General features: G+C 39.1%; 1 long non-coding RNA gene across 1 annotated transcript; it reads left to right on the top strand.

The window, feature by feature from the left end:
* Positions 1-2,741: 2,741 nt before the first annotated feature.
* On the top strand, positions 2,742-15,780 carry LOC147361926 (uncharacterized). Its single transcript, XR_015138398.1, has 3 exons — positions 2,742-2,763; positions 3,151-3,285; positions 15,260-15,780. It is a non-coding gene; the product is annotated as an uncharacterized LOC147361926 (long non-coding RNA).
* Positions 15,781-17,459: the final 1,679 nt, after the last annotated feature.

Below are 17,459 nucleotides of genomic sequence, written 5' to 3'. Positions count from 1 at the left end.
GAGAAGCTTACTCATTGGAAAAGACTCTGATGCTGTGAGGGATTGGTGGCAGGAGGAGAAGGGGACGACAGAGGATGAGATGGCTGGATGGCATCACTGGCTTGATGAACGTGAGTCTGAGTGAACTCCGGGAGTTGGTGATGGACAGGGAGGCCTGGCGTGCTGTGATTCATGGGGTTGCAAAAAGTCGGACACGACTGAGTGACTGAACTGAACTGAACAGATTGGCCATCTGTATGTCTTCTTTAGAGAAATATCTTTTTCGATCTTCTGGCCATTTTTTGATTGGGTTGTTTGTTTCTTTTTTCCCCTACTTCTGCCCACTCCTGTTTGTTTTATGATATTGCATTGTATGAGCTTTTTGTGTATTTTGGGTATTAACCCCTTGTTGACTGTATCAATTGTAAATATTTTATTTCATTCCAAAATTTCTCTTTTCATTCTGTTGCTGGTTTCCTTTGCTGTGAAAAATCTTTTAAGTTTGATTAGGTCTTATTATTTATATTTGCTTTTATTTATTTTGCCCTGGGAGACTAATCTAAGAAAATATTGATACAATTTACATCCAAGAATGTTTTGCCTATGTTCTCTTATCATGTCTTTTATTTAGGTCTTTAAACCATTCTGAGCTTCTTTTTGTTTATAATATGAAATAGTGTTCTCATTTCATTGATTTCCATGTAGCTGTCCAGCTTTCCCAGTACTACTTATTGAAGATATGGTCTTCTCTCCATTATATACTCTTGTCTGTTCTCTTGTAGATTGATTGATTGTTGGTATATTGAAACCTATGTTTTAAAATTGCATTTTTCTTTTTCTTCAACATTGGGAGAGGAGTAGTTATGTTCTATCATGCTATACTTAAGTAAAATTACACATTTGGAGCATCAAAATTGGCTTGCCAAGTTACAGAACATTTAAATTATTATTTGGATGTGACGGGTTCAGTTATCCTTGAACTCATTTGAGAAAGCTACCCTTAGTAATGATTGATAGTGGTAAACAAAAGGTTAAGAGGAAAATGGCCTTTATGAGACTTAAATGTTATATCTCATAACTTTATGAGAATTAAATGTTTTCAATTAAATACCATGGTATCAAATTAATTGCAACACCTAGATGTGGAAAAACAACTTGTGTTCAGTTTAGAGTTTCAGCCTATTCTCTTGAACATTTACTCTAAACATGACCTAGTGAAGAAATAAGTACCACTTAACATCAGAAATGTTTTTATAGCTGTGCCATTTGGGCCCATTGTTTCAGACTCTTTTTCCCCTCCAAAATCATTAACCAAAGTCACTAATAAGTAGAAAGACCAAGTTAAGAGGACCCTCCTCTCCCTTTTAATTTTCACTTAGTGGACATATCACTATGCAGTAAAAGGGGTGAAAGTCAGGCAGCTCAAGAAAGAAAGAAAAAGGAGCAGAGAAAGATAATTTGTGAAAACAGGTTTAGATCCTTGGCAATTCAGATTGGGCTGCCCCAGTGTTCTCTGTGGGTCGTGATCACTAGAATTTGAAGCTCAACTTTTTATTTGCTTCTTTAGTCTTATCCAAAGAGAAAATTGAATTCCTAGAGATTTCTTCTGTGCACAGCAATTCTGCTAAAGTTGATTGTGTAGCAGCTCTTTGCCAGCCTTTCACTCTTAAAAAATAAACTACAACAAAAGCCAACTTCAAGAAGCATCTTAACCTCTCCAACGAGAGGTTTTGCCTGTCTTAGCAGCTGATGTAATCCAGGATCCTAAAGAAATTCTGGAAGCATTTTCTTTTTTCCCCAAATGTTGCTCAGATTCTGTCAAACCAGCTTGACAGTTAATTTGCTGTTAGGTCATTGCCATCTGGTTTGTATGATATCAACTTTTTAAATTAATTGATTTTCTTGAATTAAGAAATTTCCCAACTCTGTATATCAGATCAGATCAGATCAGATCAGTTGCTTAGTCGTGTCCGACTCTTTGCGACCCCATGAATCGCAGCACACCAGGCCTCCCTGTCCATCACCAACTCCCGGAGTTCACTCAGACTCATGTCCATCGAGTCAGTGATGCCATCCAGCCATCTCATCCTCTGTCGTCCCCTTCTCCTCTTGCCCCCAATCCCTCCCAGAATCAGAGTCTTTTCCAATGAGTAAGCTCTTCGCATGAGGTGGCCAAAGTACTGGAGTTTCAGCTTTAGCATCATTCCTTCTAAAGAAATCCCAGGGCTGATCTCCTTCAGAATGGACTGGTTGGATCTCCTTGCAGTCCAAGGGACTCTCAAGAGTCTTTTCCAACACCACAGTTCAAAAGCATCAATTCTTCGGCGCTCAGCCTTCTTCACAGTCCAACTCTCACATGCATACATGACCACAGGAAAAACCCTAGCCTTGACTAGATGGACCTTTGTTGGCAAAGTAATGTCTCTGCTTTTGAATATGCTATCTAGGTTGGTCATAACTTTCCTTCCAAGGAGTAAGCGTCTTTTAATTTCATGGCGGCAGTCTTAAGTAGCCCTTAAAGCTCAGAGTCTAAGCTGAAAGCAATAATGGTAACAACCCTAAATGTCCTTGGCAGAATATAAAGTGCCCATACTCATAATCAAAAACTTTCATTTTCTTCATTTCCTATAACATAGTAACAAAAGGTTGGGTTAGGCCTTTGTCTCCCTCTTAAAACAGGGTGAAAGTGAAAGTCGCTCTGTCCTGCCTGACTGTGTGCCACCCCATGGGCTATAGCCCGCTACGCTCCTCTGTTCAGGGAATTCTCAAGGCAAGAATACTGGAGTGAGTATCCTTTCCCTTCTCCAGGGGATCTTTCCAACCCAGGGATTGAACCAAGGTCTCCCACATTGCAGGTGGATTCTTTACCTTCTGAACCACCAGGGAAGCCCAAGAAAACTGGAGTGGGTAGCTTATCCCTTCTCCAGGGGATCTTACTGAGCCAGGGATCAAACTGGGGTCTCCAGTATCACAGGTGGATTCTTTACCAGCTGAACTACCAGGGAAGCCCTTAAAACAGGGTAATCAAACCTTTCAAATACCAGTCAGTCCTACCACCAAAATAGATTCTCTCTATTCTCCCTGTCCTGCCCTTTTAGAAATACTGTCCCAGTTATAATATGTTACTGAGAAACCTTGTGCACTAAAGGATTTGTTTCTGCTGATTAACAGGTTTTGGATTCAGGGAGACTGGAAGAACATGATGAACCATTTGTTTTGCTGCAAAATAGAGACAGCCTGTTTTACAAGATGGTGCAACAACTGGGCGAGGCAGAGGCTGCTGCCCTCACTGAAAGAGCAAAACAGGTGAGCTCGCTGCAGAGAAAGTGAAAGTCGCTCAGTCATGTCCATTGCTTTTGACCCTATGGACTGTAGCCCACCAGGCTCCTTTGTCCTGGGGATTTTCCATGCAAAGAATATCGGAGTGGGTTGCCATTTTCTTCTCCAGGGGATCTACTCCATCGAAGGGTCAAACCTGGGTTTCCCACATTGCAGGCAGATTCTTTACCATGGAGCCACCAGGGAAGACTGCTGCAAGGAGTTGTAATTAAAGTTCCTCTCCATGGTTCACTCCTCATGATCTTGCGTCAGTGGTCTGGTAACAAGCACTCTGTGCTCTTATAAGCCTCCAGAGACAAAGCTTTATGACTGGACCCTAAAAACACACAACAGGTGGAAGATGGATCTGCTGAGAATCTCCAGCAGTCGTGGGGGTGGGGTACAGGATGTGTGCATGCTCATGTGCCTGAGAGATTTCAAAGGCACATCTTTGAACTTTGGGTTCAGATTCTCATAAAGTATGGAATATTCTCATTTTGCAAACCCTTTACATTTCATTCTGACTGGTGCTCATTTATGACAACCATTTTTGATGTGAGTCCTATCAAGGAACATTCAGGACATTTGAGGGTTTGAAGGAAAACATTTGGAATATTTTGGGTCTAGGAAGATCTACCAGGGAAAAGTGTAGATCTCTTCTGTTTTCTAATGTTTAAGGAAAAGTTCTACATGATACTGTCACTTTCTCTCTAATTCTTTGTTGTTTAGAATTAGGTCCAATTACTCCCTTAAGTTTCCTCTACCTTCTGGAAGATGAAATTGTCTTCAGGATATGCCAGGAATTAACAGTACCTTTACACTGTAGTCTGAATTGTGCTTGAAAGTTCACAAAGCACTTTCACAGAGATGAGGTGTGTGAAGCACTAAGCACTATGCATGGTGTGAAGAACGTGCTCGATGGGTAACATTCAGGTTACGTGGTATCTTCCTAACAAAGGTGAGGTGGTAGTGTCTCATCGTACAAATGTGGTAACTGAGGTCTGGTCTAAGGGACTTATCCATTGTCATGCAGCCACCTGTAATTCTTTCTAGAATAAGGTGGGAATGGGGTTGATGGAAGAATGGAGAGAGGGAGGGAAGGTCTGGCATTCTCACCCCTTAAGATGCGTGGATTGACTGATGTGGAAAGGGGCTTCCAACTCTGTGGTGAGTCTATCCATCAAAACTTTATCTCTGGGAAGTAAATTATGGGTACATTTTTCCTTATTCATACTTTTCTGCATTCCCCAGATTTTCACTTGTAAGTAGATTGAAATTCTGTAATATTCAAAATATCACTTGAAGAAAGTATGTCCCAGTATCTAACAGCAATTTTTATGAAAGGTTTATCTAAAAGTAGCCTAAGTTCCCTCTGTTTCTGTGTTGTCTCATTCTTCCTCCTTAGAATTGAAGAAATGAAAAGCTGTACCTTCTACTATTCTAAGGGTAGGAAGTTGTCCAGGGTAACAGAGCTGGCTGAGGAGTTGGGAAAGTTAGAGTTTAAATATTGGTTTAGGGCTGACGAAGTCTGTGTTTTGAACTTTTCGTAAATATTCATATCATATGAAAATGTAGAGAAGCTACACTGGGAGCCCTAATTTTTTATTCCAGAAATTCACAGAGCGTTTTTTTTTTTTTTTTTAATCAAATAGAATGTCTCATTGTCAGAACTTCCCTCCTAAGACTTGATATTTACTTGTGATTCCCTGTATAACATAGTTATAAAACAGCTAGGAATCTCCCAAATCCTTTTGTTCTTTTGACTTTAGGCATTTCACATCAAAGGAAGGTGTCCCCAACCTACATATCAAAGTCTTCATTTAATAAATGTGTTATCATTACATCTTATCAGACATTGAGTGATGAGAAATAGATCACAGCATTTTAGATAGGTCCAAATAACACAAGATAATAGGGTTCACCACCCTCATTTTACAGATGAGTAAGCTAAGTCCCCTTAGAAAGAGGGTGGCCCTATATATACAATGAGTGTTACCCTAGTTTGCAGCAGACACAGAATTAGAAATCTTTTCTTTCAGTAAATGTTTCAAATGAGTATAACATATATACAAAAACAGACACAGGCCATAGAATTAGAAAACTTGATTCCTGGTCTAGTAATCTTGCACCTACTTTAACAATATTAACAGTAAGTTATATTTGTGTTGTTCTTTATAATTTATTTTACACAGTGCTCACTTATATAATTTTACTTAATCCTCACAATGGCCCTTTTTTATCTCATGTCATGGGTGAGGAGATTGGGTCCAGGACTCACCCAGGGTCTCAAAGCTGGTCCAGGGGGCCCAGAGAGGGAATTGCTGGGGGAGGCTGAGTGTAGCCCTCAGTACTGCATTCTATGTCGAGTGTGAGAACACTGCTCCTTCTGTTACCTGGTAGCCAAGGCGGAGCCAATCACCCAGATTCACAGGGTGCAGAAGATCACTCTTGGATTTCAGTCCTGCCACTGGTCAGGTCACCTCTATGGAAAGACATAATGAAATACTGATCCTGATTCTCATCCCAGTTGAAAGTCTTCTTGACACTCTTTCTGCTTGTGCTCAGTCCTCTTAATGGAACAAGCTGTCAGTTGTCAATGTTGTAAATGCACGGTCATCAGATATCAGTGCATCTTTCAGAGCTGTCACATTGGAATGTTTAGCCTAAGTCAATAAGCTTTTCACTGTAACAAACAGAATTCATTTATTTGAAGAGAAAACTCAACATCTGAGGAGAAGTGCTTCCAAGTCACATTTTCCTGCAATCAACTGTTTTACTGCTGAGCTAGACTCCCTAAGTCATGTTCCCTTGGCCATGGAGTTGCTTCCCAGAAAATGTTGGTGCAGGTGACCTGAATTGCCATCTGATTGACAGTTTCAAATGATATGTGAAGTAGCAGAGAAAATGCTTTTTAGATACATAAAGCTGAAGACTTTATTAGATTACCAGGCCTACCATACAAAGTACCACAGAACAGGTAACTTAACAAATTTATTTCCTCACGACTCTAGAGGCTGGAAATCTGAAGTTAAGGTGTTGGCAGGGTTGACATGCTCTGTGCATCATTAAAGAGATGTGCATATGTGGCCTTTCTGTTTTAAAGCACAAATAACAGCTATCACTTGCTTTTTTCATTTAATATTATATCTCAGATTATATCAATACATATATCATTTTTAATGGCTACTTATTATTTATGCTTTCCCCATCTATTTCCCATGAAGTGATGGGACCGGATGCCATGATCTTCATTTTGTGAATGTTGAGCTTTAAGCCAACTTTTTCACTCTTCAATCCCTACTCCTCATTTTCCCTTCTAATTAACTGTTAGTTTTATATTTTTCCCCCAAAGAAGGAATCTCACAATCATATGCTACTTATATTCTTTTTAATAATTTATCACTTTCTGCTTTTCAGCTGATAATTTCTTCCTTCCTTTGGTTTAATTTGTTGTTGCTTCTTCTTGAATGTATTTGTTTTCATTCTTTCTTGTTTATTAATATAAACATTTTAAGGCTGTAAACTTTTCTATGAATAATGTTCTCAGTTCAGTCAGTTCAGTTCAGTCGCTCAGTCGTGTCCGACTCTGCCACCCCATGAATCGCAGCATGCCAGGCCTCCCTGTCCATCACAAACTCCCGGAGTTCACTCAGACTCACGTCCATCAAATCAGTGATGCCATCCAGCCATCTCATCTTCTGTCATCCCCTCTCCTTCTGCCCCCAATCCCTCCCAGCATCAGTCTTTTCCAATGAGTCAACTCTTCTCATGAGGTGGCCATTCAGCTTTAGCATCATTCCTTCCAAAGAAATCCCAGGGATGATCTCCTTTAGAAAGGACTGGTTGGATCTCCTTGCAGTCCAAGGGACTCTCAAGAGTCTTCTCCAACACAGTTCAAAAGCATCAATTCTTTGGCGCTCAGCCTTCTTCACAGTCAAACTCACATATCCATACATGACCACAAGAAAAACCATAGCCTAGACTAGACGGACCTTTGTTGGCAAAGTAATGCCTCTGCTTTTGAATATGCTATCTAGGTTGGTCATAACTTTCCTTCCAAGGAGTAAGCATCTTTTAATTTCATGACTGCAGTCATCATCTGCAGTGATTTTGGAGCCCAGAAAAATAAAATCTGACACTGTTTCCACTGTTTCCCCATCTACTTCCCATGAAGTGATGGGACCGGATGCCATAATCTTCGTTTTCTGAATGTAGAGCTTTAAGCCAACTTTTTCACTCTCCTGTTTCACCTTCATCAAGAGGCTTTTGAGTTCCTCTTCACTTTCTGCCATAAAGTTGGTGTCATCTGCATATCTGAGATTATTGATATTTCTCCCAGCAATTTTGATTCCAGCTTATGTTTCCTCCAGTCCAGCGTTTCTCATGATGTACTCTGCATATAAGTTAAATAAGCAGGGTGACAATATACAGCCTTGACGTACTCCTTTTCCTATTTGGAATCAGTCTGTTGCTCCATGTACAGTTCTAACTGTTGCTTCCTGACTTGCATATAGGTTTCTCAAGAGGCAGGTCAGGTGGTCTGGTATTCCCATCTCTTTCACAATTTTCCACAGTTTATTGTGATCCACACAGTCAAAGGCTTTGGCATAGTCAATAAAGCAGAAATATATGTTTTTCTGGAACTCTCTTGCTATTTTGATGATCGAGCGGGTGTTGGCAATTTGATCTCTGGTTCCTCTGCCTTTTCTAAAACCAGCTTGAACATCAGGCAGTTCACGGTTCATGTATTGCTGCAGCTTGACTTGGAGAATTTTGAGCATTACTTTACAAGCATGTGAGATGAGCACAATTGTGCAGTAGTTTGAGCATTCTCTGGCATTGCCTTTCTTTGGGATTGGAATGAAAACTGACCTTTTCCAGTCCTGTGGCCACTGCTGGGTTTTCCAAATTTGCTGGCAGATTGAGTGCAACACTTTCACAGCATCATGTTTCAGGATTTGAAATAACTCAACTGGAATTCCATCACCTCCACTAGCTTTGTTTGTAGTGATGCTTTCTAAGGCCCACTTGACTTCACATTCCAGGATGTCTGGCTCTAGGTCACATCATCGTGATTATCTGGGTTGTGAAGATCTTTTTTGTACAGTTTTTCTGTGTATTTTTGCCACCTCTTCTTAATATCTTCTGCTTCTGTTATGTCTATACCATTTCTGTCCTTTATAGAGCCCATCTTTGCATGAAATGTTCCCTTGGTATCTCTAATTTTCTTGAAGACATCTCTAGTCCTTCCCATTCTGTTGTTTTCCTCTATTTCTTTGCATTGATCGCTGAGGAAGGCTTTCTTATCTCTTCTTGCTGTTCTTTGGAACTCTGCATTCAGATACTTATATCTTTCCTTTTCTCCTTTGGTTTTCGCTTCTCTTCTTTTCACAGCTATTTGTAAGGCCTCCCCAGAAAGCCATTTTGCTTTTCTGCATTTCTTTTCCATGGGGATGGTCTTGATCCCTGTCTCCTGTACAATGTCATGAACCTCATTCCATAGTTTATCAGGCACTCTATCTATAAGATCTAGGCGCTTAAATCTATTTCTCACTTCCACTGTATAATCATAAGGGATTTGATTTAGGTCATACCTGAATGGTCTAGTGGTTTTCCCTACTTTCTTCAATTTAAATCTGAATTTAGTAATAAGGAGTTCATGATCTGAGCCACAGTCAGCTCACCGTCTTGTTTTTGTTGACTCTATAGAGCTTCTCCATCTTTGGCTGCAAAGAACATAATCAATCTGATTTCAGTGTTGACCATCTGGTGATGTCCATGTGTAGTCTTCTCTTATGTTGTTGGAAGATGGTGTTATTTATGACCAGTGCATTTTCTTGGCAAAACTCTATTCGTCTTTGCCCTGCTTCATTGCATATTCCAAGGCCAAATTTGCCTGTTACTCCAGGTGTTTCTTGACTTCCTATTTTTGCATTCCAGTCCCCTATAATGAAAGGACATTTTTTGGGGTGTTAGTTCTAAAAGGTCTTGTAGGTCTTCATAGAACCGTTCAACTTTAGCTTCTTCAGCGTTCCTGGTTGGGGCATAGACTTGGATTACTGTGATATTGAATGTTTTGCCTTGGAAAGGAACAGAGATCATTCTGTCGTTTTTGAGATTGCATCCAAGTACTGCATTTTGGACTCTTTTGTTGACCATGATGGCTACTCCATTCCTTCTAAGGGATTCCTGTCCACAGTAGTAGATATAATGGTCATCTGAGTTAAATTCACCCATTCCAGTCCATTTGAGTTCACTGATTCCTAGAATGTTGACATTCACTCTTGCCATCTCTTGTTTGACCACTTCCAATTTGCTTTGATTCATGGACCTGACATTCCAGGTTCCTATGCAATATTGCTCTTTATAGCATCGGACCTTGCTTCTATCACCAGTCACATCCACAGTTGGGTATTGTTTTTGCTTTGACTCCATTCCTTCATTCTTTCTGGAGTTATTTCTCCACTGATCTCCAGTAGCATATTGGGCACCTACTGACTTGGGGAGTTCCCTTTCAGTATCCTATCATTTTGCCTTTTCATACTTTTTGTGGGGTTCTCAATGCAAGAATACTGAAGTGGTTTGCCATTCCCTTCTCCAGTGGACCACATTCTGTCAGATCTCTCCACCAAGACCCCCCCGTCTTGGGTTGCCCCACGGGCATGTCTTAGTTTCATTGAGTTAGACAAGGCTGTGGTCCTAGTGTGATTAGATTGACTAGTTTCCTGTGAGTATGGTTTCAAGTGTGTCTGCCCTCTGATGCCCTCTTGCAACACCTCCTATCTTACTTGGGTTTCTCTTACCTTGGACGTGGGATATCTCTTCACGGCTGCTCCAGCAAAGTGCAGCCCCTGCTCCTTACCTTGGACGAGGGGTATCTCCTCAGTGCCGCCCTTCCTGACCTTCAATGTGGGATATCTCCTCTAGGCCATCCTGCGCCCATGCAGCCACTGCTCCTTGGACGTGGGCTTGGTCCTCCCGGCCGCTGCCCCTGACCTCAGACACGGGTAGCTCCTCCCGAAGCCCTTGACCTTGGATGTGGGGTAGCTCCTCTCAGCTGTCGCCCCTGACCTTGGACTTGGGTAGCTCTTGTCAGCCGTTCCTAAGCTGTCGCATCCTGGCACTCTCGGCTGTTGCCCCTGACCTCGGACGTTGGGTAACTCCTCTTGACCATGCTGAAATGTGCCGGTCACAGCCGCCCGCGCTTAATGTTCTAGCTATATCCTATAGGTTCTGGTGTGTATGCTTTCATCATATTTAGATTTTTATTTACAGATTTCTAAAGTTTTGGTTTCCATTTCCTCTTAGGCCCAAGAATTATTTCAGACGGAGGCTTTCGAAATTTTCTAGAGAGAGAAGATTTTTTAAATGTTTATTTGTTTTCTACTTTGTTCTTCATTTTATTCATTTCATTGCCTTGTGATAAAAAAAAAAAAAAAAAAATCTCTGTACTATTTCCACCCAAACAGGATTTATGAATACTTTTCTGTGCTCTTGTATGTAGATAAGTTTGTGAATAGTCTTTATGCATTCAGAAAGATTAACTGTTGTCTGTTTAAGGTATAATTAATTTTTATTTAGAGTGATTTTATTAATTACAGTATTTAGGTTTTTTCTATCCTTCTTTATTTTGGTCCATTTGACGTGACTTGGACTTAGAGAAGGGAATTAATCTCATATTATACCAAGTTTCACTTTGTAGTTCTTATCATTTTTGCTTGATAAGTTTGATGCTGTGATTTTTCAGTCCATAGATATTTATGACCTGTGTTTGAATTATGAATTTTATTTTCTATTACTTTAAGGTATCAATACCCCTTTTGGATTCATTTAATGTTCCTGGCCCTGAACCCAAGCTGATTCAAAACTAAAATTGAGTCCTCTACTTTTACTTTGTTTTCATTTGCCTGGTATGTGTTTGACTATCTTTTAATATCAGATTGTACATGTATCTCCTGAACCGGTGTGTATTTTGGTTTATCTCTGAGATTTAATCTTAACCTTTATAGATAAGTTTTTTCTTAGTTCTCTTATGTTAAGCTTTCAATCCGAAGTGGTATTTTCTTTAAACCTTCTAATTTGCAGTCTGTGTTTTTTTGTTTGTTTGTTTTTGCCCACTCTTTTATGTGTACTACTTTAATTTCTTCTAGGAATACTCTATTTCCTTATTATTGACTCGACATTATAAATACTGACAACATATTTCCATTTTTCTTCATTCTACTACAAATCTTACTTGTTTAAATGGATTTTCTTCCACTGTTTAGCTTCAAATCTTTAAAAAAATACTTCAGCCTGTATTATTTTACCTGCATGTTTTAAACGACATTTGTTCCTTCTGTTGTGCTTAGTCGCTCGATCATGTCTGACTCTTTGTGACTTGATGGGCTGTAGCCCTCCAGACTCTTCTGTCCATGGGGATTCTCCAGGCAAGAACACCAGAGTGTGTTGCCATGCCCTCCTCCAAGGGATCTTCCCATCCGAGGGATGGAACCCATGTCTCCCACATTCCAGGCAGATTCTTTACCATATGAGCCCCACGGAAGCCCTGTTCCTTCTGTTAGTCAGTTGAAATTTGTCCTCTAGTGTTTTTCAAACTTTAGGTTCTGATTCACTGGGCTATGAAATCCAGATTCATTGGCCATCATAACCAGCATGTTTCAAGAAGTGAAATGGAAGAAGAGAGGAATTGAGAAAAATAACAGTATATCTTTCCTTGTTATAGTGAATATTTCATGAAATTCCTTTCAGGATAGATAAATATAGACAGTAAATCTGTACTCACTGTAAACTTAAGTGTATTAAAGGAAGGTCCATTGTAGTTAGACTGCCCAACTTATTCCAAATATAGTTAACCCTTGAACAATGCAATTTTGGACTGCATGCATCCCCTTATAGGCAGATTTTTTTTTTCCAATAAATATATACTGTAGTTCTATACAATTCAAAGTTGGTTGAATCTATGGATACAGAGGATGCCTATAAAATTATACACAGATTTTTGACTGTTCAGAGGATCAGAGCCCCTAAACCCCACATTGATCAAGGGTCAACTTATGAAGTATTCATCTGTTGCATCTCTAATTTGAAATAACTTGGTGTTCTTTGCTGGAGGCTCAAAGGATTCTTTCTCTGTTTTGAAAGTCATTAATTTTTCCTAGGAAATCAGATACTCTTGATCTTGACATTCAAATGTTTTATTTCCAGAAGTTTACATGAATTATATCTTTGAATTTGTTTTATTTGATTGGATTCTCATCTTTACAAATATTTATAGTGTGTGTGTTACCTGTCCTTTGCCTATTTTATAGAGCTATTATAGCCTTAATACTTTTAAAGTTTATATTAATGAATAATTATTTGGCTTGTTTTCTCAGGCCTATCCTCCAGGTCTCACAGTGTTTTTTTCAGCCATGTCTAATTTTCTTTGTGTTTCCTTTTTGAATGATCATTTCTTTAATGTCTTCATTTGTCTCTTCCATTTCAATTTTGGCCTCTATCAACTCATGTTACATCATCATCTGTTGCTGTGTCATGTTTTCCTGTACTTTCAGATGTCTATTATATGCAGGTTGACTGTTCTGCTACATTTTGTTTGAATGAATTGCATCATATGTTTTTCATAATTTTCCTCTGTCAGTGAGCATTTTTTCATCCATCATATCCTCAACTTATTCCTTTTCCTCATTTTTTGTTTGTGTATTTTACAAACTCTATACTACTGTGTTATTATTATTCCTACTACTCACCTTTAGATTTTTTCTAGATCATGTATTTATAGGATAGTTGTGGCTAGAGTATCATTTCAGGCTAAAGTGAATTCTCTCTGCTTAACACAGAAGTTCTTCATTGCCTGGGGTGGTGATGGGGAGTGTTTGTGTGTGTGTGTAGGAGAGTCAGAAACTGAGAATAAATATTCATTTACCCTGTGCTCCTCCTTAGCCTTCAGAGATGAGCAATCAATGTTGCTTGCATTTCAGAATCTCCTCCTAGCATGCCACCAGTATAGATGCTTCAGGGAAAAATAGTGATTCTATATGATTCCTCATTGACACCTTAGAATTCACCCCTTAATTGGAGACCTGTGTTCTCCCATGATTGCTGAGGTCTGCTCCTCTTAAGTATCCTCTCTCTGTCTTGCCACAGCCAGTTTAATTTGGTTGCATAAGGCATCCCATCCAGATATTTTTGTCATTTGGAATTTCCTATGACTTTCTGATTTCATTAAAGATTGGGATTTTTTTTTTTTTTTAATCTCCCAATATCCTTTCTATTTAGGGTGATTTCTGAAAGGATAAGAGGAGAGAAAAATTCATTATTCCATTAAGTTGTGGACACAAATCCTCTCTAAACTCTAAAGCACTCTTTAACTTTGATAATAAGCCTGCCAGTATGTACACAGAGTTACACCTGATTTAAAGATGAGAAGTAAGAGGGTTACTGGGATTAAACTTGGGCTATGCAGTTCAGGGAGTGTGAATGCATAGTCTTGAGCCAGAGTTTTACATATGTTGAACTATCCAGGCTGGCCTTTTATCCATGCAGGGGAGCATTTATTGCTCTGTTGCTTTTAGTAAGATCTAATTCTGTCATGATGGCTTTATCTACTAGCTGCTGTTTAAACAATAGATTGTTTCAACCTACACTGGAGGAGCTATAATGAACAAACTGAAGAGAAGAATGAGAATGGGTCTAGAAATCCAACACTCACTGTTTTTATTTTTTGGGTTTTTTTGCTCTACCTGTCCTGAATTTGAACATTTTTGGCATTGTGTCTTTTAATCTTCACAACGTTCTGAGCTGGCCTTGTTATCCCTCAGATGGAATAACTGAGGCAGAAGAATCTAAGTAACTTCTCAAAGTCACAGGTTAGAAAGAGTTAATAATCTTTTAGCCAACTTTCTGCCACACTGATTACCATGTTCACTGGGTTAAATGTGTCTCAACTATGACTCTGCGCTTCTTTAAGGATAAAATCAGAAAAGTCACAAAGGAACTCCCATATAATTTGTTCTCTTCATGTAAGCCATGTGATGCTGCTACTTTCCTGGACTGAGTGGCCATGTCTTTCAGCAGCATCATAATCACACCAACACTTAGCTCAGCATGTTTTCAACCTGCAGTTTGTAGTATCACTTAGTTCTTATGAGATAGGTCATTGTATCATTTCACAGTGAGGCAGCTGGTGTGGAGAGAGAGTAAGAGATTCTCCCAGGGTCAGCAGTATCCCAGGGGAGAGAGGTGAGCCTCAGCCTCTCTATCCCAGGCTCAGCCCATCTTCGAGGACTCTGCTAGCAAGTATTCAGTCATCTCAACTCCCTTCATAACCCACCCTGTGAAAAGATGCCTTCTCTCACTTGTGTTGTCAGCCAGAGTGTGGTCTACACCAGGGTAACAGGTGAGAGACAGAGAGGTCAGATAAAGGATTTTATACACAGGAAGCTTGTTTTTAGTATTCAGTTTCAAGTCGATAATGAAATGAAGACCATTTTGGTTCAAAGTTGCCAATAATAACATTTTCTTTTTCTTTTTTTTTTTAATTTCATGATACATTTATTTATTATTAATATGATAAACACTTAAAATGTTGATAACAATTTTATCAAATTGCCCTTGATGGGTTTTTACACTGTCCGTGTACAATCACGATCTTAATTATAAATCCCCTTTCTTAATATGCTTATTTAAGTGGTTTTTTCTCTTTCAAACTGTAGTTTGATATATCTTTTGAAACTATTCCTCACTGATTTTTTTTCTTTTTCTTTTTTTTAAATTTTATTTTATTTTTAAACTTTACAATATTGTATTAGTTTTGCCAAATATCGAAATGAATCCGCCACAGGTATACCCACGTTCCCCATCCTGTTGAGAAGGCCTTTGGGGAAAGGAAACAGGTGATTTGCGGAGGACTGTCAAGCATAGAAAGTAGAATGTATTTCCTTTTGTTCTTTGCTCTTTTTAGTTTCATCAAGAGAGTACAGTAAGCACCCTACCTACTGACCTTCAAGTTGCAAGCTCTGAAAGATGCGAACGTGTGGTCACACCGAAGAGATTCATGACACCGGAAATGGCAAGAGGATTTTCTCTATTTAAGGAGGCATTGTTAGTTTTTGAGGCACAGGACTCGAATGTAGAACAATACACAAAGGTTGCAGCAGCCGTTGAGAATGCAATCCAATGCTACCGTGTCATCTATGAGAAGAAAAAAGGAGATACTGCCCAGACAACACTGGATCGTAAGACGGTAGATGAAATTGAATCAAGCAAGGAGTCAGAATCTGTGTCGTCAATGTCAGTGAGTGAAATTGTAACTTGTGTCCCGTCTCCTATAGCTGATGATCCTTCAGCTCCACCATCTCCCACCTCCTGTCAGTAATTCCTCTTGCCTGTTCACTCAATGCCAGCCCCGTATGCCACCTCTTGTACTATACTTCTGTATTTTTTGAGGTATTGTGGTGTAAAATTAAACACTTTTTAAAATTTCGTGTTTGTTTTTTATGTATTATTTGTGTGAAAAAGTATTATAAATGTATTACAGTACAGTACTATGTAGCCAATTGTCTTAGTTGGACACCTAGGCTATCTTCGCTGGACTTATTTACAAATGCATTCTCAGTATGGAGCTCAATCTATATAGGGGACTTAGTGTTTTTTTGTTTTTTTTTTTTGTTTTTTAGATTCTGCATATAAACAATATCATATATTTTTCTTTCTCTCTCTGGCTTATTTCAATTAGTGGTAATCTCTAGGTCCATCCATGTTGCTGCAAATGGCATTATTTCATTCTTTTATTGGCTGAATTATACTCCATTGTATAAATGGAGTATTATTAAACCACATCTTCATTATCAATTCATCTGTCAATGGACATTTAGGTACTTTCATGTCTTGGCTATTGTAAATATTGTTGCTATGAACATTAGGGTGCATGTATCTTTTCATATTATGATTTTCTCTGGGTAATTGCCCAGGAGTGAAATTGTTGGATCATATAGTAGCTATATTTTTAGTTTTTTAAGGAATGTCCATACTGTTTTCTATAGTGGTTGCACCAATTTACATTCCCACCAACAAAGTAGGAGGGTTCTGTTTTCTCTACATCTTCTCCACCATTTATTATTTGTAGACTTTTTGATGATGGTCATTCTGGCGAATGTGAGGTGCTACTTCATTATAATTTTAATTTGCATTTGAGCATTTTTTCATGTGCCTTTTGGCTATCTGTATGTCTTCTTTAGAGAAATGTCTGTTTAGCTCTTTTGCCCACTTTTTTTTTTTTTTTTGATTGGGTTTGTTTTTTTGATATTGACCTGTAGGAGCTGTTTATGTATTTTGGAGATTAATTACTTGTTAGCTGCATTGTTTGCAAATATTTTCTCCCATTCTCTCAGTTTTTCATTTTCTTTATGGTTTCCTTTGCTATCCAAAAACTTTTAAGTTTAATTGGGTCTCATTTGCTTATTTATGTTTTTAATTCTATTACCTACATGTGTAGATTACTCAATCTACAGATTCAATGCAATCCTTATCAAATTACCAATGGCGTTTTTCACAGAAAAGTAACGAAATTAAAAAAAAAATTCTTGATGGAAACACAAAACATCTTGACTAGTCAAAGCAATATTGAGAAAGAAAAACGGAGCTGGAAGAATCAGGCTCCCTGACTTCAGACTATATTACAAAGCTACAGTAACCAAAGCAGTATGGTACTGACAGAAAAACAGAAATATAGACTCTCATTAGCTCTCCTCATAATCTGGCCTAACCCCACCCCTAGGAGTTGGCTGCAGGGAAAACTGTCAGAATCTGGCAAAGGTGTCCTCCTGCCAATCATGGGGCTCTTGGGGTCTGCCTTACAGAAGGAGGTATCCAAGTTAAGGTACAATAAGGATTAAAGGGGCTACAGGCACCTGGAGGGGCCATATGGACCCAACCAGGAAATCAGCTGAAGTTTCTGTGCAAATCTTTGGGCAGATGAGACTTCCTTGTCCTGCCAGGGACATTGGAGGAGCTGGGACAGACTGTGTGATTCTACCAACCTGGGCTCAGAGGCTGCATCTGTCACTTATGAGATATATGACTTTGAGAAGATTCCTTAAACTCTGTAGGTTTGTTTCCTTTTCTGTAAGATGGAGCTCCTAACACCCTCTAGGCTTGTGTTA

This window comes from Bos grunniens, chromosome 12 (assembly GCF_055505025.1).
Source record: "Bos grunniens cultivar Pamir isolate PY7600 chromosome 12, Bosgru_T2T1.0, whole genome shotgun sequence".
Taxonomy (NCBI): domain Eukaryota; kingdom Metazoa; phylum Chordata; class Mammalia; order Artiodactyla; family Bovidae; genus Bos; species Bos grunniens.
This window is presented reverse-complemented; position numbering and strand designations above follow the sequence as displayed.